Here is a 27,054-nt window from a genome sequence, read left to right as displayed (position 1 = left end):
AGTTCTTTTGTGATTAGGTTTGAACTAAAACTGGAATGGAGGCACCACTCCATTGACATGGCAGTCATCGGCTACAGAATGTATGGACATATAATTTGTATGGGGGGGGGGGGACTTAAATAGGTAGTCAAATTCAAGAATAAATCAGGATTTACTGTTTGATGTTCCTACTTTCTCCCTCACATGTATGTTCATTGTAAGTACTGTGAATATGTAAAAAGAAAGAAAGAAAGAAAGAAAGAAAGAAAGAACATCTGGACAAGTAAATCTGGAGAAGTCTCAGAATTCTGCATAAGAGTTCCCTCCCTTTTAGGTTTGTTTGCTATTGTCTTTAAGGTGAAACATGGGACAACATGTTGCAACAGCATGCTCCTGTTCAAAGTCCTAGTCAGCCTTCCTCCTCCAGAATACTTTATTGCCTCATTTTCTCTTCTCCCCTAAAGTCAGCATTTTGTGACCACTGAGAATACACAGAGATTTAGAGGGGATTTTTTTTCTTTCTCCCTTAAAATCCCCCCACCCAAAGATTTTTAAGCCTTAGACTTTCCCTGAATCAGCTGTTCATGCAAGCATCCAAATCACATGGAAGTCTTAAAATGAGCATTTCTGCATATCAAGACTTCCTTTATGTACAAGTTCATAACAATATGCACATTTTGGGGGGCAGGGAGGCAGGACCACACAGGACAACAAAGTCAGTCATAGCCTGCTTTTCAGTCTACGTATTCCATAGACAATGGTAGTATAGTGGTAAATCTTAAAATACAACTACTCATTATGACAGTCTCCATAGCTGTGCCCAGAAAGAGAGTCAAAATAAAAGATAGCTTTGTTGGTCCATATTTTCATCTCTCCTGGAAGTAGGATTTTGTTTTGCTTTGTTTTGGTAAATGCTGATGAACCTTAAATGTCCATTTAAGATTAAGCCTTATTTTGGATAGCATTACAGATAGCTGTTTCCCAGCACTGTTTCTAGGAAAATTCATTTCTCCTTCCATTACTCAGGAGTTTACAGCTATTCTAGAAATGGAGTTTAAAGGTGGTGAGACATGGTTTTAACATCCCTGTTTATTCTTCAACTTTCTAAGCTCCAACTCCACTATGCTACCATAGTGTACACTCTTAGAGAACAAGAGAGCTACAATTGACCAAATTATACTGCAAAAGAAAAGATGTTGTCCTGGACATATTGGCGGGTTATAGACCACCGCTTTGAGGCGGTCTGCCGCCGCCGCCGTTTGCTCCGTAAGGGAGCTGCCGCAGCCACACCGCGTGGCTCCCTTGCGGAGCAAAAAAGAAGCTCCAAAATGGAGCTTCTTTAAGCGGCGCCTCTATGATGTCGCGAGGCGCCAGGGGCAGACTCGCAACGTCATAGACGCCGTGACACAATACGTAAACATGGCGGCCCCCATGTGGAAGGGGCGCCGCCATGTTGTACGTATGGAATAAGTACTAGGGTTAGGGGGGTGCGGAAGCACCACCCCTTCCTAACCCTAATACGTATTCCATACGTATTTTTTGGAGGTTTGTAACCCACCATTGATAAGAATCAGAACTTGGAAGAAACTAGTTACAAATAGTTAATTAATTGTAATTCAGTTCCATTTTCAGCTATAACACTATAACAAAGGAAGTATACCCATGAGTTAATCCAGGACAACATATTTTCTTTTGCAGTATAATTATGACTGTCATTTATTTATTTTTATTATTCTATGTGTGTTTTGTAAATATGGTCCTAAATGGGACAATCTGATCCCTGAGCAGGCAGCCAGAAGAATGAGACAATCAGGAAATGGCATTAGTAGAGACAAAAGGTGCCCAAGAGATCTCTTTTGAATGAGTTGGAGGATAGCAAAGCATATGCTGGACTGAAGCAGCTCTTGGTATGGGCTTACTTCTTAGGTTTGGGAAGATAGACTAGGGTATTGATAGCAACCCAGGAAACTGATGGTGGCATCCATGGATATCCCTGACAAACCTTCCTCTCCCCACAAGTATTGTTCAAGCTTGTCCTTAATGGTGTTGTAGATGTTGACTATCCATGTTAGTCTCTCATATCATTTTGTAATTAATGGTTAATATAGGAATAGGCAGCATTGTGCAGTGCTTTGTGCATTGGACTATGCCACTGGAGATCAGGTTTCAATTCCCCACTCAGCCAAGGAAACCCACTGGGTGACCTTGAGAAAGTCACACACTCTCAGCCCCAGAAAACCCTTTCAGAGGATCACCATAGGGTTGCCATAAGTCAGAAACAACTTGAAGGCATATAACAACAAGGCATGCTTCAGGACTCAGAAGACTATTTTCAGCTCCTTTAAGATGGTGGAGGACTGCATAGTGCTGCAACACTGTATGATTAGAAGATATGTTTTTTCATTGTCTGTGGCTTTAGGAGACATTGGATGTGTTTTCCTTGGTGTTATGGGTGGGGGTCCAAAACAGCAATGTTGCATGGCATCTGCCCTCAGGGAGTGTTTTTTAGTTGACAAATAGAAATGGGGGGTGATGATTCAGGAGGACCAAGGTCCACAAAGGACTTCCACCCAAAAGAGCTTCTGGTAGCACAATTCCCACCCCTTCACACTAGTCTTCTCCCTCTCTCTCTCTCTCTCTCTCTCTCTCTCTCTCTCTCTCTTTCTTTTTTTCTTACACATGGACACACACACACATGGACACACACACACTACAGAAAGTCATGGTCTATTTAAACCTGCCTCCAGTAATGCACCTTTCTTCACCATGAAAGGACAGAACACAGGCTCTTCTGTAAACTGCTGCCGTATGAATCAGCTCTGCATATAAACAAAAACACAGTATGTCAAATTCCAGCTAATTTCACATGGCAAACCATGTGTTTTTTGGCCAGCCCCATTCACTGAAAACTAATATTAGGCATCACGCTGGAATATATTTGGGATGTGATGAAGTGGAATGAATCACAGTGTCATTGTATATTTGAATTGCAGTTAATTATATTTTTAAGTCCTGGCCTTTCTTTCTTTTTCTTTTTTTAAAAAAGACTGTTTGACTTTTCACTGTTTGTAGCTAGCAAAAATAATAAAGACTTAAATCTCAAAGTAAAGGGCAAAATTCCAGGTGTGTATCATCCAAAATTGAGGCTGATATATCACTTTCCGTTCTCACCATCTGCCTTGTTCATTGATGTTTTTTACATCCTCTATAAACTGGGCTTTCTCAACCAGTTTTCTATGAATGGTGTTGTGAGCAACAGAGATAAAATGAAGCCTCTCTAAAGATGCCATCTAGTGGTCTGTTACTTCACTTGTGAGGCTGGGTTTTTCATTCAGTATTCTGGATGCTTTCAATAATAGCTCTATATGTCCCATTCAGAATTATACATGGCTATCTATCGCAAAGACAACATGGCAGATTCATTCAGCCTTACACAGAACTATCTCAAGTGACTGCAAAGCATTTGTAGAAAAAGAGAGAAGGTTGTGAAAACACAAAGCAGTAGAAGATCACTTCAGAAACAATAATGCAGGCAACAGCATTACTGACATTACATCATAAGATTTCACTAAATCTAGTATTTGGTTTAAGGAGAAACTTGGGCTGTGATTCCAGTTCCCTACTGTGAAATGCAGCAGGCTTCAATTGCTGTACTTCAGCAGAACTTCTGATTGCTCATTTGCCAAAAATGTGTGGTGGTGGTGGTGGTGGTGGTGATATTGACTAGTGGTTGATAACCCATTAGAAGCATTATTGAAATATAGCTATAGCAGCTCCTTTTACTTTTCCAGAAACAACAGAATTCAATTTGAAATCTAGTTTCTTTATACAATCAAGATGTGAATAAAAAGCTGAAAAGATTGAAGGATAAAAATCCCAGATGATATAGGTGTCTGAATCCTTTTTGTCCCTGCTACATTCAGTGGGTGATTCAGCATGATGTAGTGGTCTGAGTCTTGAACCATGCCTCTAGAGACCAGGGTTTGAATCCCTACTCAGTCATGAAAACAGACTGAGTAGCCTTTGGCAAGTCACACTCTCTCAGCCTCAGAGGAAGGCAATGGCAAACTCCCTCTGAACAAACCTTGCCAAAGAAAAATCCATGATAGCTTTGCCTTAAGGTCACCATAAGTCAGAAATTACTTGAAGGTACATAACAACAATGGGATATACCTGTTTATTTACTCACTATTTAAGAATTGGTTCATTGGGTCTACTCTAATTGAGACTAACTGGTAGGGTTCAGGACAGAGTCTTATTTAGCCTGAGAGAAAGAAGAGCTTCACATTTGCTAGAAGGAGAAAGAATGAACAAGTTCTGCTTATCTGCATTTGAGCAATGGCTGAATGTGAAATTGCCTAAGAATCTAAACTATTTCAGATTATGTTCTTTGATAAGTAAAGATATGATAGTTCAGGTGGAATTAGACACAACTATGAGGGACTAGGGAGGCAGGTATGTGTAGTGGTTTGACAAGGGGACAAAAATTCAAAGCTCCACTTTGCCATACGATGACTACCATAGGCAAGTTACACCCTCTTAGTTTAAGAGGAAAGCAATAGAAAACCTCTTCTGAATAAATCTTGCAAGAAAACCCTATGTTAGGGTTGACATAAATTAGAACCAGCTTGAAAAGACATCAAAACAATAATAAGGAAAGAGTTCCCAAACTTATATTTTATTTTAATATCAATGTTGGGACTCATGTGAGAATCAATGACCAGTACAACTTAACTCTTTATCTAACTCTGAACTCTTCATCAATTCTCTGTTATGTATATTCCACAACTGATTTTATTTGCTTTTGTTTTTCTCAGCTGAAACAAATGTACATCCAATTGAGGGGAAGTGATCATAAATATGGACATTTACAATGGAAAATTGTAGGATAGGAGTGCCTCCTTCACTCTTTTACTTACTTGTATGTGGCCCTATCTTTAACTCAGAAAATCTGGGTTCATAGAATCACAGAATCATAGAATCGTAGAATTGGAAGAGACCACAAGGGTCATCCAATCCAACTCCCTGCCATGCAGTAACTCTCAATCAAAGCATCCCCAACAGATGGCCATCTAGCCTCTGTTTAAAGACCTCCAAGGAAGGAGTCTCCACTACACTCTGAGGAAGTGTGTTCCACTCTTGAACAGCTCTTACTGTCAGGAAGTTCTTCCTAATGTTGAGGTGGAATCTCTTTTCCTGGAGCTTGCATCCATTGTTCCAGGTCCTGTTCTCCAGAGCAGCAGAAAACAAGCCTGCTCTCTCCTCAATATGACATTCCGTCAAATATTTAAACAGGGCCACCATATCACCTCTCAACCCTCTCTTCTCCAGGCCAAACACCCCCAACTCCCCAAGTCGTTCCTCATAGGACGTGGCTTCCAGACCCCTCACCATTTTAATCACCCCCCTCTGGACATGCTCCAGTTTCTCAATGTCCTTTAGAAACAACACTTTGTAGCAAGATATTATCAGTTCCCATCCCTCAAAATATCTCTTTAAATAACATCATGTTCATTATTTTCTGTAAGCATAGCAGATTTGGGAGGGGGGAATCTGACTACTACTCCCCCCAAACCCTAGCTACTCTGGCCATTGTCTGCTATGGCTAGGGGAATTTGGGGATGTGTAGTCCACAAGTACATTTCTAGGTTCTGCTTGAATTCAGTTTTGCACTAGTGGTCTCTCTCCTTGACCTAAGACAGTAAACAGAAACCCTAGTCTTCTCTGCCTTTACAAATAAAGGTTAATATCTAAAGATAGCAATGTTGAACTGGAAACATATGCAAGCTGTAGAGCAAGGATGGACAACTAGTGGCTCTTCGGATGTTCCTGGCCTTCAACCCTGAGCATCCCTACCCAACATAGCCAAAGATCAAGAATTATGAAAGCTGCTGTCCAATAACATCCAGGCAAGTTGTCAATGTACAGTCTAGAGAACAACTATGAATGTGAGAAAGAACTGGAAGGTAGAAACATGTTGCTGCTAGTGATCATGTATGTGATTATATGTGATACATATGCATATACATGTTCAGGTACAAAAGTGGGATCTCTCATTGTTTTAAACAATACTGTTTTGGCTGTTTTTCTAACAGCATTATGTGATGGAAAATTACAGCCAGTAAATAAAAGCCAATGAGAGTATTAGGCTTAATTCCAAGTTATACCTTGAAATATTTGGGTCTAGTTATTTTATTGTCTCACTCACTCATTCATGCATACATACAATTTGTTATTGGCTGAATGCAATACAAATCAAGAGCTTTCACCACTTTTCTGCCTAATAGTCATCCAAACAGTTAATATGTTATAAATTTTGTATTTGTTCATCTAGAGTTTCTGCAAAGAAACCTCTGACTTAAGGGTAATGTTACTCTTTTCAGAGGCATTCACCTGATAATGAAATTGCAAAAAACATATTTTGATCCTCCCAGAAGCTGAAACAATAATACCTTCTGCTTCTCTTGAATTCTAGTTTGCTCATAGAATCAGCCTTTCTATCAAATCAAGGAAGATACCTACAGGGCACTCTTTTCTCTCCTTCTCTCTTTCTTTTTCAGATGTACATAATAACATTTTCTCTTTCATTGCTTTTCAAAGGTTTTATCCAAGTCTATCATAGCTTGAAGGTATTTCCCATCTCTCTTCCCATTTTAATAACCCAATTGGAGGTTTGCACGATAGACAAATTAGTGCAGGTCAGAGAAAAGCCAAAAGAAACACAATAAGAATTACACATTTAGATGACAAGCAACTAGCTGTAGAGAGATTAATAAAATGTGCCTTCAAGTTCTTTCCATCATATGATGACCTTCAGGAGAATGTAGCATGAAGTTACCTTGGCATAATTTCTTCAAAGGGGGTTTGCCTTTGACTTCCTCTGAGTCTGAGAGAGTGTGACTTGCCCAAGGTCGCCTGGTGGGTTTTCATGACCAAGCGGGAATTCAAGCCCTAGTCTCCCAATGTCCTAGTCCAACATTTAAGACCACTACACCATGGTGGCTCTCTAACAAAATTATATTGGCTATCATTAACCCTGACACATGCATGATACAATCATTTCCAATAGTTTGCTCCCTGATTTAATCTCTGATTTTAGTCTAATTTCATCTCCCAATCAAAATCTCATTTTTCACTACAAACTTTCTTGTCAGAGGCTGGAAAAGTATGCTAATGCTGTATCCACTTGGCAGAAATAACTGAGTCTGACTACACTTTAACTGCAATGGCTCAAGGCTATGGAATTCTGGGACGGCCAGAGCTCTGGTGCCACAACAAGCCACACTTCCCAAAATTCCATAGCCTTGAGCCATGGCAGTTAAAGTAGTGTCAAACTGGCTTATTTCTGCCATGTGGAAGCAGCCCAGGTTTCTAGCACTCTCCTTTATTCAAAGATGTTTTAGACAGGTTTGGCATCCAATTATGTGGGGGATGGCATGGGATATGGCCATTTTGGTGAGCGGAGGGGAGAACAGACATACCAGGACTGGTCAGAGTTCACAGTGACAGAGTGTGCCCAGGCCTTCTAACTAGGCCACTAACAAAGGATTTTGGGAATCATTTATAGGCAAAAACTAGCCTGAAGGCAAAGGTGTTTGTCCTACATCAAAGGAAATCAAATTTGTATTGTCAAGGATTGCTTGGTCTTGCAATGTCCAGGTTGAGAATATATGATTATATTGTACTCTAGGTCCAGAGAGTATATTGTACTATATGCCCCAGAATCTAAGACATTTGCTATTTCCACAGTTTGTGGAAGTTGTGAACATTATGTTGTTGTTGTTGTTGTTGTTGTTGTGTCCCTTCTGGTCATTTCCAATTTATGGCAACCCCAAGGCTGCTTATCATGGTGTTTTCTTGACAGGATTTGTTCATGGAAGGTTTGCCATTGCCTTTCCCTGAGGCTGAAAGCATGTGAGTTGCCCAATGTTACCTAGTGGGTTTCATGGTCAGGTGGGAAATTGAACCCTGGTCTCCAGAGTCATGGTTAAACACTCAAACCACTATGCCAGGCTGGAGCCAGCATGTAGTTGTCTACTTTCATTTAGTAACATCCTTTAAAAACCATTTAAAATATTTTCTCATGAATCCTTGCTAAGCCCAAAGAGGATATCTGCAGTTACCCACGTAAATATTAAGCAAGCCATAATGAAAGCTAAATGAATAAGGCAAAATAGGTGGTAATAGCATCACTTATCAAATTGCACTAAAAAAAACTAACCCTCTCCTTCCTTAACAATTGAAATACATTTATTTATTTGTTGTTATGTATTGCTTTTACTACTTTTTAAAAGAAAATATATAGAGGTTTGTGGGTGTGTTGTGCTACCATGATTACTTCTGTCTCCTCAAAATGTACTTTGCAATGAGATTGAGATTAAATTTATGGGAAAGGTTTGGCTACTTGCATCTTTTCTAGCCTTGGACAGAAGTTATAGTTTTCTAATGTATTTCAAATAGGTCTGCAAGCAATCAGGTTATTTTGTAAAATAGTAACCATGTTCATTAACCTTTCAAGGGTATAGTGTAAACAAAGAGATGAAGTTTAATGTTTTCATTAGTTTACCTGTCCATTCTTTTGATTTGACATTTGTTTTGTTTCATATCATTCATTGTCTGCTATTCTGTGTTGTTGTTGGTTTGTTGTTGTTGTTGTTGTTGTTGTTGTTGTTTTAAACCCATTTATTTATACTTCAAAGTACTCCCCATGCTTTTTCAGGGGAATCTAAATACTGGCTATGCCACTTTAAAGACTTTTTAAAATGGTTTTCATTGTCCTATGGCACTTCAGAGATGCAGAGAAAGGTGCAGTAAGGTGACTAGGAAAGGGAGGCGAGGATGCCCTGATAGTGATAGCAAGCATACTGAACCATAAGAGATTCACCAGAAAAGGTGTTGTTGTTGTTAATTGCCCCCGAGTCAACCCTGACTTATGGGGACCCTGTGGATGAGACATCTCCAAGCCCCCTCCCCCCCTATCCTCCACTGCTCTGCTTAGGTCCTGCAGGCTCGGGCCTGTGATCTCTCTGATTGAGTTTATCTGTCTCAACGATTCCCAAATTCTAGCCTTTCAAGTATTTTTGGACTTCAGCTCCCAAAATCCCAGACCCCTGGCCAAGAGGGTCTAGTGGACCAGAGTTTAGGAATCACTGGTGGTGTGCAGTCTTCCTCTCTTTCTACTAACCTCTATTTTTCCTAGCATTATTTTTTTCCTACCATCTTTTCTAATGAGTCATGCCTTCTCATGATGTAGCCAAAGTACTACAGCCTCAGTTTGAACATCTTGGTTCCGAGGGAAAGGTCAGGTTTAAACTGTTCAAGGACCCCTTTCTTTGTCTTTTTGGATGTCCATAGTATTCTCAGCACTCTTCTCAAGCATCACTTCTCAAATGACTTGTTTTTCTTATCTTCTTTTTTTCACTGTCCAGCTCTCACAGCCATACATGGCCATGTGGAATACAATGGCTTGGACACATTTACCTTTAGTTCTCAGTTATATATCTTTTACACTTTAGGATCTTGTCTAGTTCTTTCCTTGCAGCCCTTTTTATTCCTAGCCATCTTCTGATTTCTTGTCTGCAGTCTCCATTTTGTCCTATATTTGATCCAATGTAGGAGAATTCTTTATTTATGTTTCCTCTCTCATTTATTCTTAGAGCTTGTTGAGCAGTTAACCCATGAACTAGCAGAGATCACCCAGGATATAGTTGGGCTGGTGTTGCCTAGCAATAAAGTGGGGGTCTCTGAATAAAGTAGAGTTCTGTTCATTTGATGATATGTAGCTGTGTCTGTGCATCCAATGTGTCTTCATAAACTAAGTCAATTGCCAATTGTATAGTTTAGGATTCAGTAATTCAGAAATCTTTGCTCATCATACCATATCTCTAATTCTTCCTGATTGAATGTCAAGGGGTAACTACACTACACAATGATATAAGTGTCACACCACTGTATCTATTATGGCTTTATTTTCTGGAATCCTTGGATTTATAGTGTGGTGAAACATGGAGAATTCTTTGGTAATGAGCTCTAATGGACTCCCCTGAACTACAGTTCCCACAGAGTATGCCTCATACTCTAGAATTAATATGATTTAATTCTAAATTTCACTCTTCCCAGAGTAACTTTCCACCTTCTGAGTACTTCAACAAACTACAAATCCCAGGATTATTTAAATTGGAATCATGACAAGTAAAGAAATATGAAACTGGAATTAGGTGTAGTGCATTACTTCCTTTTCTATAGCCTCTTATCTGAAGAGAAAATTCCACTTTAACAACATAGAATGCCATAATAAATATTTTTTATTTTCATGTTCTCTTTGTCATACAAAATATGAATCTAGGCCCAAAGGGAACAGTGAAGGTCTGTTGTCCCAATATTAAGCATCATTATGAATCCAACCCCTTCAAAATGTAGCATATAAATGGAGCTTGCTTTGGAGACAAATTATTCAAGACACCTGTTCTCTGCCAACATATTTGAGCTGGGAAAGGAGAGTAGTCGTTATCTTCAGACAATAGCTGTATCGACACTGCAGGAATTATTGCAGTATGAACTACTTTAAATGCCATGTCTCAATGCTATGGAATTCTGCGTTTTATATTTTTTGTGAGATATTTAACCTTCTCTGCCAGAGATCTCTGGTGCCACTACAAGCTACAAATCCCAGGATTCCATAGGATTGAGCCTTGACTTAAAGTAGTGTCAAACTCCATTGATTCTGCAGTGTGTCAGAAGCCAAAGTGTGTTACTCAGCCCATGGACCACATAAGGAATGCTGTTGCACTCCAGAGGTTTTCGGACTGAATTCTTCACCAGAAGATAAGCTGGTTAAACCTGCTAGAAATTGCAGAACAACAACATCTGGAAGGGCACAGAATTCCTATGCCTGCTTTAGACAAATATTTCACTCTCTCCATATTCAGGATGGCCATGAGTCCTACTATACAAATAGCAGGAATGTGTTTGAAGGCATTCTTCCTTTGAGAGGCTGTTCACCCCAGGTCCCATTAAAACATATAGATATAACATATGAAGAGAAACAAAGTCTTTGAAGTTGTCGTACTGCCCTTGGACAACACAACCAGGAGACTCTCTGGTTACAGTCTTCTCCACTATATTGTATTTCTATTTAAATCACAGTAAGTGTTTCAGCTTCACCAGCTACCAGTTCATTGCCAGGCACTATTCAAAATGCCAGTTCTGACCTATACAGCTTAGGTCCAGACAATCTGAAAGATCTCGTCTCATATGAATCTTCCCAAGTCTTAAGATCCTGCAGAGAAGGGCTTCTTGTTGGACCCACTAACATCACATGCCTGTCTGTTGAGGATATGGAAAAAAGCCTTTTCATTAGTTGCTCCCAGGCTGTAAAATCCCTCTCCACAGGAGGCTAGGTTGGCCTCCTCTTTCATTTCGTTTCACAAGCAAGCAAATACCTTTTTATTTAAACAGGACATTTGGTTATTCATTGGTTATTGGAAGTCTTTCTACAGGATGAGTATTGCATTTTTATCCTAAATGCTTGGTTTTAAATGATTTAAACCCTTTTAAAATTAAGGGTATTTTAATATGATATATTGTTTATTTCTGTTTAAACTTTTTTTTACCACTGAGGTCTTAAGCTTTATCTTGTTTTAGCCTTGTTGTAAGCTACCATGGGTCTCAAGTCAAGTAGGATATAAATTAATTAGATAAATAAAAATGATACTTCTACATATATATATATATATATATATACACACACACACACACACACACATACATATAAATTAGCATGTGCAAATTATATCCAAATCCATGTCCCGTTTTCTCTCTCTTCTCTTTCTCTCTTGCTTTCTCTTTGAAGTTGCATGCAGTTCTTCTTTTTCATGTTGATGATGATGATGCATAAGTAAATCTGCTGTCCACAGTATTACCTACCACAGCTCATTTCAAAACCCTGCAGCAATTTAACTTTAATTGTGCCTTCTGAAAAATGAGGGGATTGCCAAGGAGACTTCACCTCCCCCCCCCCCCAAACACAAGATGTATGAACAAATTATTATTTGGCTTTAAAGGCTGTGTTAACATTTGACAGTCTTGGTTATTGGCTCTGTCCCATTCTCCACAAGGCCTAGCTTTTATGTGGACCTTTGAATAACTGTCCTTTACACAGAGGAAATTGCTTTTGCTTCTCTTTTATTCATTTACCTTTACAGCACTTGTGGGATCATTGCTAAGGTGCCAGGCCAATACTACAAGAAACATACCTTACAAATTCTATACACTTAACTAGCAGAAGGTGTGCATTATTTGCAGATGGATTGAGTCATAAATGTGTATAGGCAGTATGATATTTCAACCAAGTGAAGTTAAGAGGAAGGTCTTGGATTTGATCTCTTTCTCTCTCTCGCTTTCTTTCCTTGTGCTTCTCCAGATGAGGCATATAGCTTGAAAAGTTCTGCTGTATATTGCTATAGTGCTCAGGGTTTTTCTTAAAATATCCAAATGATGTTTTCTTATTATCCTAGACTAGTTGCTGGCAAATCCCAGCACCCACTGCAACATTTTATTTCCACCCTTGATTGAGTTTCCTTCTAATTCTGATATTGGAACAATTTCTTCTCCTTTTAAAGAGAGTGGAACAAGTGGACATGGAAGTGACAAATGGCAAAACCCACTGAGCTATATTGTGAAAGCTCATATTTGCCATTTGGAAGAACCATTTTTCCCACTTCTTTCTGCTTCCTCAAGGAAGTTGTTGGAGGAATCAAGTTCACCTTCAGAACCATATGGAATGGGAAATGCACCTCAAAAATCTCAAGCCTATTTTTCCAATTTGACACATATATGGGAATGAAATAGAGGGGTTTAGTGATCATTATGGCAAAGTATTCTACAGTTAGTTCATAACACACCAGTGATCACTGTTAAAATATATTTCTAATTTGTATTGAAAATGTTCAGATGTGTCAATGGTTAACTAAAGTTTAAAATGGTTCCTGTTGCAGGCCAGAAAGACTAGGCCTGGAAGAACATCTTCAAGGACATGTGCTGAGACATAATATAAACAAATGTATTATTGTTATGGTCTTGTGTAGTATGGTGACTTCATGAGAAAGAGGTGTGTCCACTTGGTGGGAAAGTTGATCTTGTGTGAGAACAAAGACTGATGTCACATTTGAGTTTCTTGCATGGACTCTGAAAGAGAATAGATGTATAGTAGCCTGCTGTGAAAGTGTAAATAGCAACAAAGTCAATAAACCCTCATTTGAGTGAAAATCTGTGTGGAAGTTACTTTGATATTGAGTAGCTGAGAAGACTGAATCTGTTCCAGTTGGTACCAGTCCAGATCCACCGGTAACAAGAGACATCAACCATCCCAAAGATCTTTTTTCTCTAACAATCACCCTTCTTGTAATTACACTGGAATGAAGAGATGGTTCAGGTACCTATACTGAATGAGGATCACAGGTTTATGAATTATTAAAGAAACTGTAATAACTGAATAAAGCAACTAACAAGGCTGTTGGGCTAACTAGGGCTACAACTTCATAAATTCTTAATGTAAGAAGATTTCCAACAGCTACTATTGGTAATATTGCCCAAGCTCCTTACTCCTAACTGCATATGTGTCTTGCTGTTTCGTCATGACCTACACTGTGATCTGAATCTATCTTATTTTCTCCAACACAAATAGGCAGTCTATACACGCACACACCCAAAACAGCAGTGTAAAGCAGAGAACAAATCATTCAACCTTTGCCATTTTGGTGGATGGTCAGAGAAATTCTTACAGAGCCCTAAAACAAAAAAGCTATTCAGAGAATGAAACTATATAGTTGACTTAACAGTAAAGGGGCCTTGCTATCAGGAGAATAAGCATCAGCAGTAAGGAGAGGAGAAAAAAATCATTAGAGCTGAACTTCCATTAAAATGAGTTCAGATTTTCACACTCTAGGGATAGTAGTGAGTTTTTACTTTCCTTGCAGATAAACTCATTCTGAACTCAGATTCTGAAAAGTTCAGCTTGAATCCCTAAATATGTGCCAAGAATCTTTTTGGAGCCGAGCCTAGAACAAGTACTAGCATAGTCTCCGTTCAGCTGAATTTTTAAAAGGCACGTGGAATGCTACAGGGGCCCTTCTCTATGGCATACTTAAGCCAAAAGAGTAATCCAGCCTGATAAGAAGTATGTGTACATCAGAGCTGAAACAGACAGACATCCATAATGAAACAATACTGCTATTATGAAATAATAGCTTGTATCAGTTCTAATCTATTCTGTGAGGAAAATAATTTGCTTTTTTATAAAAAAAAATGGACTTAAGTATGTGATCTTTTCTGCTAGATTTAACTATTAGCAAACAAGATAGCATTAATAACACTGAATCTGAACAGCAAAGAATAGGGATATACCATGAGAGGTAAGGAAAATCAGCAAGAGAAAAAGAAAAGTTTTGGTAACAACAGTATAATGATGCATAGTAATATTATTTTAACAGAGATTTTAGTGGAGGACAGTTCACCACTTGAGATTGCAGTTCAATGTATATTGAACTGGAATGTAGTTCCCAATACTGTGTCACTGTAGCTGTTACAGTTATTGTAGTAGTTAATTTCTACTCTGTCATCTAGACTATTAAGTTTCTTGCCTAGAAATAAGTGCTTAAATGTATAATGAAAGCAAACAAAAATCAAGTATTTTCAAAACATATCAAGGAGCATTAAGAAACTAAGGGCAGCAGCCTTACAGTACAGCTAGCTGATTCAACATGGCTAAGGTTTAAGGTGCACTGGCCATTAAGAGCCTTAGTAATTGTTCCAATGCAGTTATTTCAAGCCTAAATCCAAATACACAGTAACAACTGACCAGTAGCAAGACAGGACCCATCTCCTCAAAACCAGCTGGAGAATGAACGTGAAAGTTTGCAGAAGGAAGGATCAATTGCCCCTCTTTCTGACTATCTGTGTTGTGTATCCTCAAGTCCTTTCTGACTTATGGTGACCCTAAAGCCCTATTATGGGATTTTGTTGGCAAGATTTATTCAGAGGTTTTTCATTGCCTTCCCTTGAGGCTGAGATCATGTGAATTGCCCAAGATGAGTTTCATGTTCAAGCAGGAATCAAACCCTGGTCTCCAGAGTCATAGTCCCAATGCTCAAATCATTACACCATGCACTGGTTGAATCTGGTCTGTCAGCAGAACAATCCTACTGCATCCTGTATGACTATAGTATGACTATTATACAGTGTCCTTTTTCTTTTCTTTTAAAAAAGATGACTAAAGAAATTAATATTTTAAATAATATATGTATTCAATATTCAAAAATAACATATACACAAAGATATACACACATCAACAACCACAAATTCCCCGTTATTCCCTTCTGCCCTTGAAAAGAAATCTTTTAATATATATGTGTGTGTGTGAGAGAGTGAGTATGTGTATGTGTGTATGAAAATGTTCACAATACTGTAAATAATACAGAATATTGAAATAATATTGTATAACGTTAAAAAAAATAAAAAAATAAAGTAACACTGTGGTCATGGTACCATAGGAAAGCAGAGGGGAGAGCTCTGGGAAAACACACACAAACACATGCAACAAAGTATCTGAATAGTGTCTTTCAAAGATTAACAAAGTTAACAGGTCAAGATCAGACCATTATTACACTGTAACAGTAAACCATTTATATAAAAAATACTAAAAATCTAAAAGAGCTTGAACAGTTGAACTATACAGTAGAACAGCACCGTGTGATAAGCTACCCATATTAACAACACTGAAGGCCAGATTCCTTAGGGTGGCTTACGCAGGTATGATTATCCATTGTGTCAACATAAGGCACAGACCAATATGCATTGGGGTTGTGGTGGGTGGAAGGGGGGTTGAGCAAAGAGAAAACTATTTATGTTGTCTGAGAACGCTGCCCTACTCGCTCTGAGAAGCTCAGACGCTGACAGGTAAGCTCTCTGTCTTGACACAGATGGCTTCCTATGCTAAGGGTTGCCATAAGCCAGGACCTCCAAACCGGGACAAATGTAGGACAACATTTTCAAATGTAGGACACGTTTTTATAAAAATGGAGGACATGCAAAAAAATTTAATGATTTTTTAAAAATGTTAATCTAAATGCATGTTTCTAAGGCATGATCAAAATGGAGGACATGTTGGCATTATTCCTAGACAGATGGCAGAAATTGACTTCCCTTTCTGGCCATATTTATATATTTAATAATAAAAATAATGGAAAAAAATAAAAATAAAGACAGGGGTGTATATATTTAATAATAAAAATAATAAAAAAATAAATAAATAAGACAGGGGTGTATATATTTAATAATAAAAACAATGAAAAAATAAATAAAAAAGACAGGGGTGTATATGTTTAATAATAAAAATAATGAAAAAGCAATAATAAAAATTAATAAAATATAAAACAAGCAATAATAAAATTAATAAAATAAAATAAAATAAAATAAGTATTTTATATTTTTAAAAATTAATTAAAAAAACCAAAAAACCCAAGGCAGACCTAATGGCCACTGACTCACCTTTCCTCCTTCTGCTCCCCCCCCCACCTCCACCTCCTCCTCCTCCTCTTTAGGCTCACGCGCACATGCGCGCAGGGAATCGGGGCAGGGGCGCACGTGCAGGGAAGCGGAGCAGGCGCGTGCATGCAGGGAAGCGAGGCAGGTGTGCACGCGCAGGGAAGCAGGGCATGCGCGCACGCAGGGAAGCAAGGCAGGTGCGCGCGCTGCCACTGGCCCCTGCTGAGGCCCGGGCAGCGCACGCTGAGGAGCCCGTCCCCTTTGGCCAGCTGGCCAATGGCTGTCTGGCCAAAGCAGGGGATGAGCTCCTGCTTTAGAGCCCCCCACATGCAGGAGGGAAAGCCCTGGCGCTGGAGGCGCGGCGGCGGCGACGGCAGCACTGCTGCCGCCGAGAAGCAGGAAGAAGGCGGAGCCGGAGGAGGAGGTAGGTTGGCGCTGCTCACCAGTCCAGGAAGGGAAGGAGGAGGTGGGTTGGCACCACGGCCAGCCACATTAGCGGCAGCGGCAATGGCCGCAGGAGCGGGCCCCAGACCGGGACAAATGCATGGCTGGGGGCCAAACCGGGCCGGGACCGGGAGGGCCCCCCAAAAGCGGGATTTTCCCGGTGGCCACCAGGATATGGCATCCCTACCTATGCTGTCTTCCTCAATATCATGGTGCCCACAACCATGGTATGCCTGCAGCTGCACTGCCACCTAACACCATCACTGCTAACACTGTCATGTATGGACAGTGCCACATAAAGATGGTGCCATCCATACGTATTAGGGTTGCAGAGCATGCGGTTGCTGCACATTCTGCAACCCTAATTTTGGTGCCATTATGGTGCTTGTGGCCTGTCTGTACCAGGCCCCAGTTACAGATTTGTAATCTATAGATAATGCCCCATAACTGCTATGTTAAACTACACAGTCATAAATGCCCTGCAAATTCTACCTTAAATCTAAAAGAACTGTGATGGAGGTCTATTCTGCTTGCACTTGGGGTGCAGCAGGATGATGATTCCAGCCCTTTCCCCTGTGACTGAGGTTGTAACAATCAGAACAGGAACCCTGCTGCAGTTCCTCATTGCAGCGAGCACAAATTGCTAGAGGGAGAGACTGGAAATATCCTACATGTCAATTGCCAGCAGAACAGACCTTCATCTCTCAGGACTTGTTGATAATAAACTCCAAATTCCCCCCAGCTCTCAGAGACTGCATGGGAAGGCAGCTGTCCATCATTTGATAACAACCCACAGCAAGCAAGAGAGGGATTTCTGGTGAATTTGGGGCCAAAATACTCCAGGACAGCCTGGCAAATGTAGACAATCCATTAGAGTGACTATTGGCTGTTAAGGTAGATTCAAGGAGTCAGGCCAGGAGAAAAAAATTATTTACACATCACACAGGCCCCAAAACCCAAACTAGGTCTGGGTTGGTTTTCATCTATTTCATATATTTTTCACTTATTTCTTTATTTAAATGTATTTCCCCCTATTTAATTATTTTGTTGCTTTAACCTTACTAGTAATGATTGTACCTGTATGACACCCTGAGATCTTTTGATATTTGATGGGATAGAAATATTTTAATAAATAATGGATGAATTAATAGTAAAATAATAAGGCTTGCATTTTGAGCTCTCACAATGTCTACAGATTTTGTGGCTGCCCAAATTTAAAGACTCTGCTGGACTTTATGACCTGATTAAACCACTTTTGTCATTTTTTCTAAGCCACATTGTTCTAGTTCGATAGTAGCAGGAATATCTTGATTCCCCATCCACAATTCGCAGAGCCTGCATCAGACTCCAATGAGTGCTCTTCCCCTCTTTCAATTGAGTTGGAAATAGATTTCACTATTCACTTGACAATAATGTTTGTTTGTTTGTTTGTTTGTTTGTTTGTTTTATAAATGAAGGTAGGTGACATTTCAAAGAGAAGGGAAGGATGCAGAGCATCTGTTTCAAACCTATTCTAAGTTATTATTTTTCAAACTGTTTTTCTTCAGAACAAAGAAAATATAGACGAGAATAACTGTTGTTAAAATACAAAGAAATCACAATTGCTAAGGTCAGAATCAGGACCCCAATTTATAGCCTAATTTGTATGTCATTTTTGCAATAACAGAGCATCTTCAAGCTTTTAACATAATCCTTGAAACTTTATTGCAACCTTGAAAAATGCTATTAACCCCATTTTTTATGGTTCACTGAAAGACACGATCAGTTAGAAATATTGTCCAGGGTCATCATAGTCTGGCAGACTCTGGACATGAACTTTGGTGTAACAAATGCAAGCCAGCACCCTAATCATTTACCATTTTCTCTGGTGACTGTTTTTCCTTTTAGCTATATGTGAATAACGCCTGCTACTGACCACTATGCAGTATATGCATTCAGAGACAATTACACATAAAGCATTAAACCTTGTCAGGGATTTTGAGCTTATCATGACAGGTCTAGCTGAAGTCATCCATAATCAGAAATGAGGAAAGAGCAAATATTGTTCAGCAAATTGCTTGGTTCTATAAGCATGGAAGATCAAGGTGTCTTGCTACAGGATTTGTGATTTGAAGCAAATAAATTAAGTTATCCTGATATTCCTGCAATTGTGGATAAAGAGGAAATCACAGACTGGCTTAAGAACAGAACTTGTTTGAGCTAGCATTTGAAACTGATGACTAAAATATAGATTTTTATAACTAGGAGTAATTGTCATGGGGGTTAGTAAGAGGGGGTTCACAAAGAAAGTCTGTGTGGCTCTTAATCTGCTGCCAGTCAAGTTAGTAATCAGAAAATCATGGAGTTTGGCATTAACTTGCTATTTAATACATTTCCTCTAACTTGCTAGATTTCCCAATTAACATGCAAATTAACACACAAATTTGGGACATAATGTTGTAAATGTGGATTTTAATATGTTGTGAGCCGCTTTGATTGTCTAGTTACAGAAAAGCAGGATACAAATAAAAGTTTTATTTATTTTTATTTATTATTTAAAATATGCTTTAGCGACTAATAACTTCTAGAATCTTCCACCCATCTGGGGTTCAAAAGATAATGTGCTAAAGTTCTTTTCTTTTAAAATATATATATATAATTATTTCAGCTTTTGAGGTGGAAAAACATAACAGACAAGGGTCATAGTTGTAATTGCTACCCATGTTCATGTATGTAATGCTTTACCTGGTTAAACACAGATCTTGAAAATAATTATGTAATTAACTATTAAATTATTGATTTGCTGGTTTTCAAGGAATTTCCTCAGATTCCTTACCAGATTCCTTAACTAATGTTGAAGTTGAAAATATGTTTTAGTAATAACATTATTAGAATTTGTTAGTCTGGGTATCTTCCTCTAAATTACATTCAGTAAAATAGGAATACCTGCTGCCCCAGAAGAAGCAAAAACAAAACAAAACAAAACCAGAATTGGAGGAAATGCATTACTTGACCTAGTTTTTAGGTAGGCTAATCTATGTGATTTCTTAACGACATCACATAGTGGGGATGGAGAAAGAGATAACCTTCTGAAGCCAGGTCAGAAAGTGAGTCTTAGAATGAGATTTGGGTATTGGGGGGGGGGGGGGGGGGGCGGAATGATTTGTTTGCTTCTCCAAGGAGCCAGGATTCTTTCAGAATGTGGGGTCTTTTAGGCAGGTATCCCTTCCTCCCATGGGTCTGTATGGAAGGGAAAGTGTTTAGAGTCTTTCTGGGAGAGAGGGGTGCAAATGTGACTTCCCTTAGTAAAATGGTTAAAAAGCCAAAGTGTGTTTTCTAACTCAGCAGGAGTACCAATTTACAGATCACAGCTGTGTGTGAAACTAGTATGGTTGCCATGTTCCAGATGCTAAGCTATTTCTCTTTCCCAATTTACTCAGACCCACCCCTGGCTCATATATGCTGCTTCCTCCACAATATCAACTGTCAGTCAGCTTCGATCATTTCTATTTACCTTCCCTCTGTATTTGGGTTACTGCATAGATAATTTTTTTGCTAATGGAATGATGCTGCTATATTCATCATCGCAACTTTAAGTGGTTTTAGCATGAGGAATAGGTCCAATTTGGAGGTAGTCAGAACTCATAAATGCATCACACCTGGTATGGGGGAGTCCTCTTAAGGACTTTTGGGGGTGTAGGCAACCCAGTCACATCCAGCTCAGAAGGAAATGGCTCTGACTCATTTTTAGGTGGGTAGACATTCAGCCTTTCTCTTAAGTGGCACTGGAACCACATAGTGGTTTCCACCCAGTGGTTTCCTACATTTGCCATTCCAGGTACATAGCAAGTGAACTGGGTTTGCACTGGCTTGCAGGTAGGTCAACCAAAGAGTGGGTTGCCATTAGTCAGCAGGCATGTCAACTGATGTCTGGATGCAGATATGCTGTGGGTCAAACCTATTAAGCTGTGACCAATAAATTTGGGCCTTTTCCATTCCAGCAAAATATGTGCTCTATAGTCACTTTTGTTAAAGTGAAGCTCCACACCACACTCGTTGCTGGGTATGCAAATAGGGAAGCATTGACTGAAATGGCCAAGAGAAACAAAAGACATGCTCAAAAGATGGCCTGTTTATTGGACCAATACATTTCAATCTTCAAAGGTCTTTCAGGGAAACACTTAGAAGCAAAACTTCAGGAATGCCTGCCTTAAGAACTTCAAAACCATTTACTGGAGTTTTCAAAATGGTTTTGGAGTCCTAGCCCAGAAATCATTTAATTTTAGTTGTTTTTAACTGCCTTCAAGTCAATCTCGACTCATGACGACCCTATGGAAGAGACATCTCCAAGACTCCCTGTCCTCCACTGCTCTGCTTAATTCCTGCAACCCCATACCCATGACCTCCTTAATGTCATACATTGATTTGGCATGTAGCCTCCTCTCTTTCTACTTCCCTCCACCTTTCCTAGCATTATTGCCCTTTCCAATGAGCCTTCTCATGATATGTCCAAAGTACGATAGCCTCAGTTTGGTTATCTTGGCTTCCAGGGAGGTTTCCGGCTTAATCTGCTCTAGGACCCTTTTGTTCATCCTTTTCGCTGTCCATGGGATCCTCAGCACTGTTCTCCAGCACTACATCTCAAATAATTGATTTTCTTCCTATCATCTTTCTTAACTGTCCAGCTCTCACATCCATACATGGTAAAAGGGAATATGATGGCTTTTAAGATTCTAACTTTTGTGCTCAGTTGTATAGCTTTGCATTTTAGAATCTTATCTAGTTCTTTCATAGCCACCCTCTCCATTCTTAATCTTCTCCTGATTTCCTGACTGCAGTCCCCATTTCTATCAATGTTTGATCCCAGGTATGGGAATACTTTTACTATTTCTATTTCTTCATTGTCTAGGTTGAACTCGTGAAGGGTGGTCATTATTTTTCTTTTCTTTATGTTCAACATTAAGCCTGCCTTTGCACTTTCTTCTTTGATCTTCCTTAGTCAGTGTTCCAGGTCTTTGAGGTTTTCTGCTAGTACTATGGTATCATCTGCATATCTTAGATTGTTGATATTCCTTCCTCCTATTTTCACTCCTCCTTTTTCTGTGTCCAAGCCTGCTTTTCTGATCATATTTTCTACATATTGTCTGACTACTTTGCCAATTGAGAACCATTTCATTTCTCCATGTTCTGTTATGATAGTAGCCTCTTGTCCTGAGTACAGATTCCTCATCAGAACTATCACATTTGTTGGCACTCCCATGTTTTAAGGGCATTCCATAGCCTTTCATGATCTATGTAGTCAAAGGCTTTGCTATAGTCTATAAAGCACATGGTGATTTTCTTTTGGAATTCCCTGGTACACTCCATTAGCCATTGCAGGGTGGTCCCTAGTGCCTCTTTCTTTCCTGAATCTGCTTGAACCTCTGGAATTTCTCTCTCATGTATGGCTGGACTCTATGTTGCAACATTTTGAGCATGATTTTGCTTGCATAGGAGATCAGTGCTATGGTTCTACAGTTGCTGCCATCCCTTGTGTCTCCTTTTTTGTGGGGATGTATATTGATCACTTCCAATCTGTTGGATATCGTTTTATTTTACATATCTGTTGACATATGTTGGTTAACACTGGAGTTGACATATATAGGTATTTTTACAAACCAAAAGCCCCCAGCCAGGGATGTAGCCAAGGGGGGGGGGGTCTTGGGGTCTGGACCCCCCCTTCCGTTAGATAAAATGAATGGTGTGTGCTGCTGCGCCGCCGCACCCAAGCCCCATTATAATGGTGGCACTTAGTCTGGAAACCCCCCCCCCTTCCCAAAATCCTGGCTACGTCCCTGCCCCAGCCATGAAGAACAGCAACAAAACGTTTCAACAAATCTATTCCTTCTTGCAATTGAGATATTTTTGAGAGAAGGGGATCACAACCAATGTATCATATTCTGGAAAAAAAGTTCCAGAATATGTATCAGGAAATCAAGAATTCTAACATGGTGTAGTGGGTTTGAATGTTGGACCATGACTCTAGAGACCACGGTTCAAATCCCCAGTCAGTGATGGAAACCTGCTGGGTGACCTTGGACACGTCGTTCTCTCTCATCCCTAGATGAAAACAAAGACAAACCCCATCTGAACATATCATGTCAAGAAAACCCTATGATAGGTTCACTTTAGGGTCATCATAAGTAAGAAACAACTTGAAAGCACACACACAGCTGCAGCAGCAACAACAACACAACATGGCACAGTGAGACAACAGTGGCATGCTGTGGTCATCAATAGGCTGGCTCTATTAAACATTGAAATTGTCATTGTTTTTAGGAAATACTAGAAGTGTCCATTGTACCTTGACCCTAACCATAACCAATATACATCGAGATTCTCATTGGGGGTAGAAAATGCCTCAGAACTCACTCAAAGTAAGATTTTTTTTTCCACAAAAAAAAAAAAACCAACCCTAGAGCATGAGGGTTAAAATTGCAGCAAACAATTCTTACAGATGGATGTTTCTTACATGGGTCAAATTCATAAAGCTGAGTTCACTGTTGAAAATTTTATGAGACTGGTTTCTTTTATAACAAAGGTAAAAAAGAAAAAAGAAAAGAAAAGAAAAACCTCTGAACTGTGAGGGTTTCGAAAGCAGTAAAACTTTTTCTTCTTGTGGACTATGGAAATCAGATAATCCATTCCAAACTGCAATCAGTCATCTCTGAAGGGGGTAATCTGGTGGAGAGAAGTTAACAAAGGATCTTGTCAACACTGAGAGCAAGACTGACTAAGTGCCAGATGAAGGAAGAGGATGGAGGTGTTACCAATGACAAAGATGACAGAAGCTAATAAATAAAGGTTCTGACTCATGTAAAGCATATGCAACCATTATTAACTTCAGAAAGCACTAAACTTGTGACTCACTCTCATACCCACACCTTGAGCATTGGCTTCACAGAAACCTTATAAGAATTACATGTAATAAAGCCTCTGTAATGTAATGCATATTAAATAATTCCTAGATCTTTCAGACTCTCCTGTGGTGTAGTTTAGTCAATCCTTTTCTAGCAGCATCTCCTCCCTTTGACAAACAGTTGCCATGGGCTTAACAAAAAAGAACCTCTCAGCCATGTATTCTAGCCTCTTCTCTTGAGGAAGGAACATTCTTGGTTGCACTTCAGTGTAATGATACACTAAAATCAATGGGAATGCTAAGGGGAAGCGTCTGTTGTCACAGAACAGTGACTGGATGGAATAGCGACATTCTCTGTGCACAGAAAAAAAGTGAAAGTGACTGCCAGGGAAGATACTAGGATGGGGCAGATGATGCCAAAATAGGAGGGGGGCTTGTAGGTGGAATCTTTCCAAATCTTACTAAATAGAGCTGACCTGCTTGTTCTCATGGGGTAATCTGACTACCTGGCCATTCCAGTTCCCATCTGTAGTTCACATACTACATCATTCCTTGCACTGCATCTGTGGCTATTTTTTTAAAAAATCATTTATATAGCACATGATAAAACAAAATCTTTGAACAGTTACAGTGTCAGTGTGTGTGTGTGCACGCCGTTGTGTTACATACTATGTAAAGACAATGCAAAGCAATTTAAAAGCAACTCAAAAAGTATAAATGCTTTCAAATCTATGTTTGTCTGTCTGTCTGTCTGTCTGTACCTCTAATATTATATTTCCATGCATCTGCAAAAGTGGATTAAAAGCCAGGAATTTTTTTATCTATGATCTATAAAAGGAAATGTCAGCATTCCTGTGTGTTACCCTAAATGGTGGGGGATGTTTGGGGTCCCCATCCACAATGCCAGCATCTCCTTCAAATCTTGGGAAATTATAGCTCAAAAGGAGGCCTGCAAGAGCAGGGTAACTGGGGGAATCTTTTCACCTATGTATATGAGCAATAACTACAGAGAGAAACCTCCAGTTTCAGTAAATAAAGTGTTTTATTTAGAAATGTGCAACAGTGCACAGAGACATATAAGAATGAAAACAAGCTTAAGAATCATACGAGGCTATCAGAAATAAAGATGTGGAAGGTTGGATAGAGAGAAGTCACAGACTGAAGAGTGAAATAACTACCAATCCTGAAGAGATGTGTGTGGAAGATACAGGGTGGCTCCAACTGCATCTGAAGGTGACACAGAGAGATCCTGGTCTGTGAACAGCATGACTAAGGCTGGGACAGATATTTATGCCCCATTTCATACACTTGAGTGGTGCACTGTGTGACATTCGCCATGACCAAGATCTTGATGGCTTTTCCAGGGGACTGACAAAAGGTCCTGGAGCAACTGATGGCTTTTGCTCCAGTGACAATACACAGATTAGATTTGAGTCAATCCCTTAATGACCAGGCAGGAAAGATGTTTAGGCACATCATCGTAAGGTGAGGTAAAGGGTATAGTCACTGATTTCCTTTCAATGGGACTATCTTTGCTTTTATTGTAAATGGAAATGCATGGGGCCTGGAGGGAGTGAAGTGATAAGCACCAGAGCTCTCTGATAGCGAAGGTGAAATACTACAAATTCAAGAAATGCATATCAGTGATCCATGACAGTTAATGTGGTGACAAACTGCATTTATTCTTCAGTGTAGATGCAGCCACTTGTAAACCGGCCCCATTGGACCAAATGAGGCCTATGTCTGAGTAGAATAGGCTAAGTAGACCTAGGCGGGGTACAGACAGGCAGGGGAAGACGTCTTGGAGGTGTATTCTGTTGAATACGGAGCCTCCAGACCACCTGCCCCGGGGGCGTGGCTCAGGTGTATGGGGCTTCCACATAGGGGGCAGTGAAGACGCCTCACCTGGGGCCGTTTCTGACCCGCAGTTTCCATACCGCCGCCTCGGAGGACGCTGCAAAGAGAGGCAGTTTCTGCACGGGCAGCCAAAAACGGGGCTTTTTTTTTTTCTTTTGCCAGCTGGCGGATGCGCAGCTGCGCAGCTGCGGCGCTCAGCACCGGCGGCAGAAAGCCTATGTGCACATTTAAAGCGCCCAGGCCCCTTTAAACTTTTTCCCTCGCCCTGCCCAAGAACAATGGTGGTCTCCTGCCAGCTGGTGATCAGCTGGTGTTGGCATCCTTGTCCGCTTGCACGTTGGTAGTGTCACCAGCATCATGGATGCCTCCTCTCCTTTGGTCCCCACGCTCTTGCTGAATCTGCAATGCACAGCCACAGCTGTCGCCACTGCCACCGCTGTCCCCCTGCCATCCCCCATCACCTCCCTTGTACATATGTAAATATTTAAAGTTTTAGGGGTTTTTTATTGTTAGGTGAAAATGGCACAGGAATGTGTGTAGGGGTTCACTTTAAATTCCAAACTTTCCCCAATTCTAGCAGCGCATGCGTACATGTTGTTCTAGGGTTAGGGTTAGGGTTAGGGTTACGAGCATTAAAATAGAGTGCAGCTGTGCTGCAGCTTCCACATCTGCATGGCATCTGACGCTCAAATTAGAGTCTCGGTGCAAACTGCGCACGTTCCAGGACCCCGACTCATTATGCGACGCAGCAGACACGGAGCTTTTAAATGGGCAACTTAAATTAGCGGCGTAACAATTCTGGCATACCGGTGCAGCAGCTTACAGACGGAGATGCGCAGCTGCGCAGTATATAGAAAAGAAGCGGGGAAAGGCAGCACCTTTTTAATGCCACTTCTTCCCGCTTGGGGCGTGCGAGCGGCGTGTTCATGGCAGCATTCAGGTAACGGCCTTCAGGTAAGGGCCGTCTGAAGGCTATACCTTCATGACGTCATGAACACACCCCTTTTTGCCCGTCTGTATCCCCCCTAAGAATCTTTTATTTAATCTATTTTCTTCACTATGTCTATATACCACCTTTATTATTAGGGGCATTATGCCTCTGTGTGCCAGTTGCAAGGGAGTAAAGATGGGAGGCTATTGTACCCATCTCCTATTTGTGGGATTCCCATAACCAACCAGCAGGCCACTGTGAACAGAATGCTGGACTTGAAAGGCCTTTGTTCTGTTCCACCAAGGCTTGCCACATGTTCTTATTTTCTTTAAACACAAATGGCACCACAAACTGGTCTTGGAAGCAAATAGAAGAACAGCACAGATGCTTCCAAATCTGCCTAACCTGATACCAACTGGATGTA

The sequence above is a fragment of the Sceloporus occidentalis genome, unplaced genomic scaffold (assembly GCF_023333645.1).
Source record: "Sceloporus occidentalis isolate IW3139 unplaced genomic scaffold, rSceOcc1.0.p SCAF_3, whole genome shotgun sequence".
Lineage (NCBI taxonomy): Eukaryota > Metazoa > Chordata > Lepidosauria > Squamata > Phrynosomatidae > Sceloporus > Sceloporus occidentalis.
Note: the sequence above shows the minus strand (reverse complement) of the source record.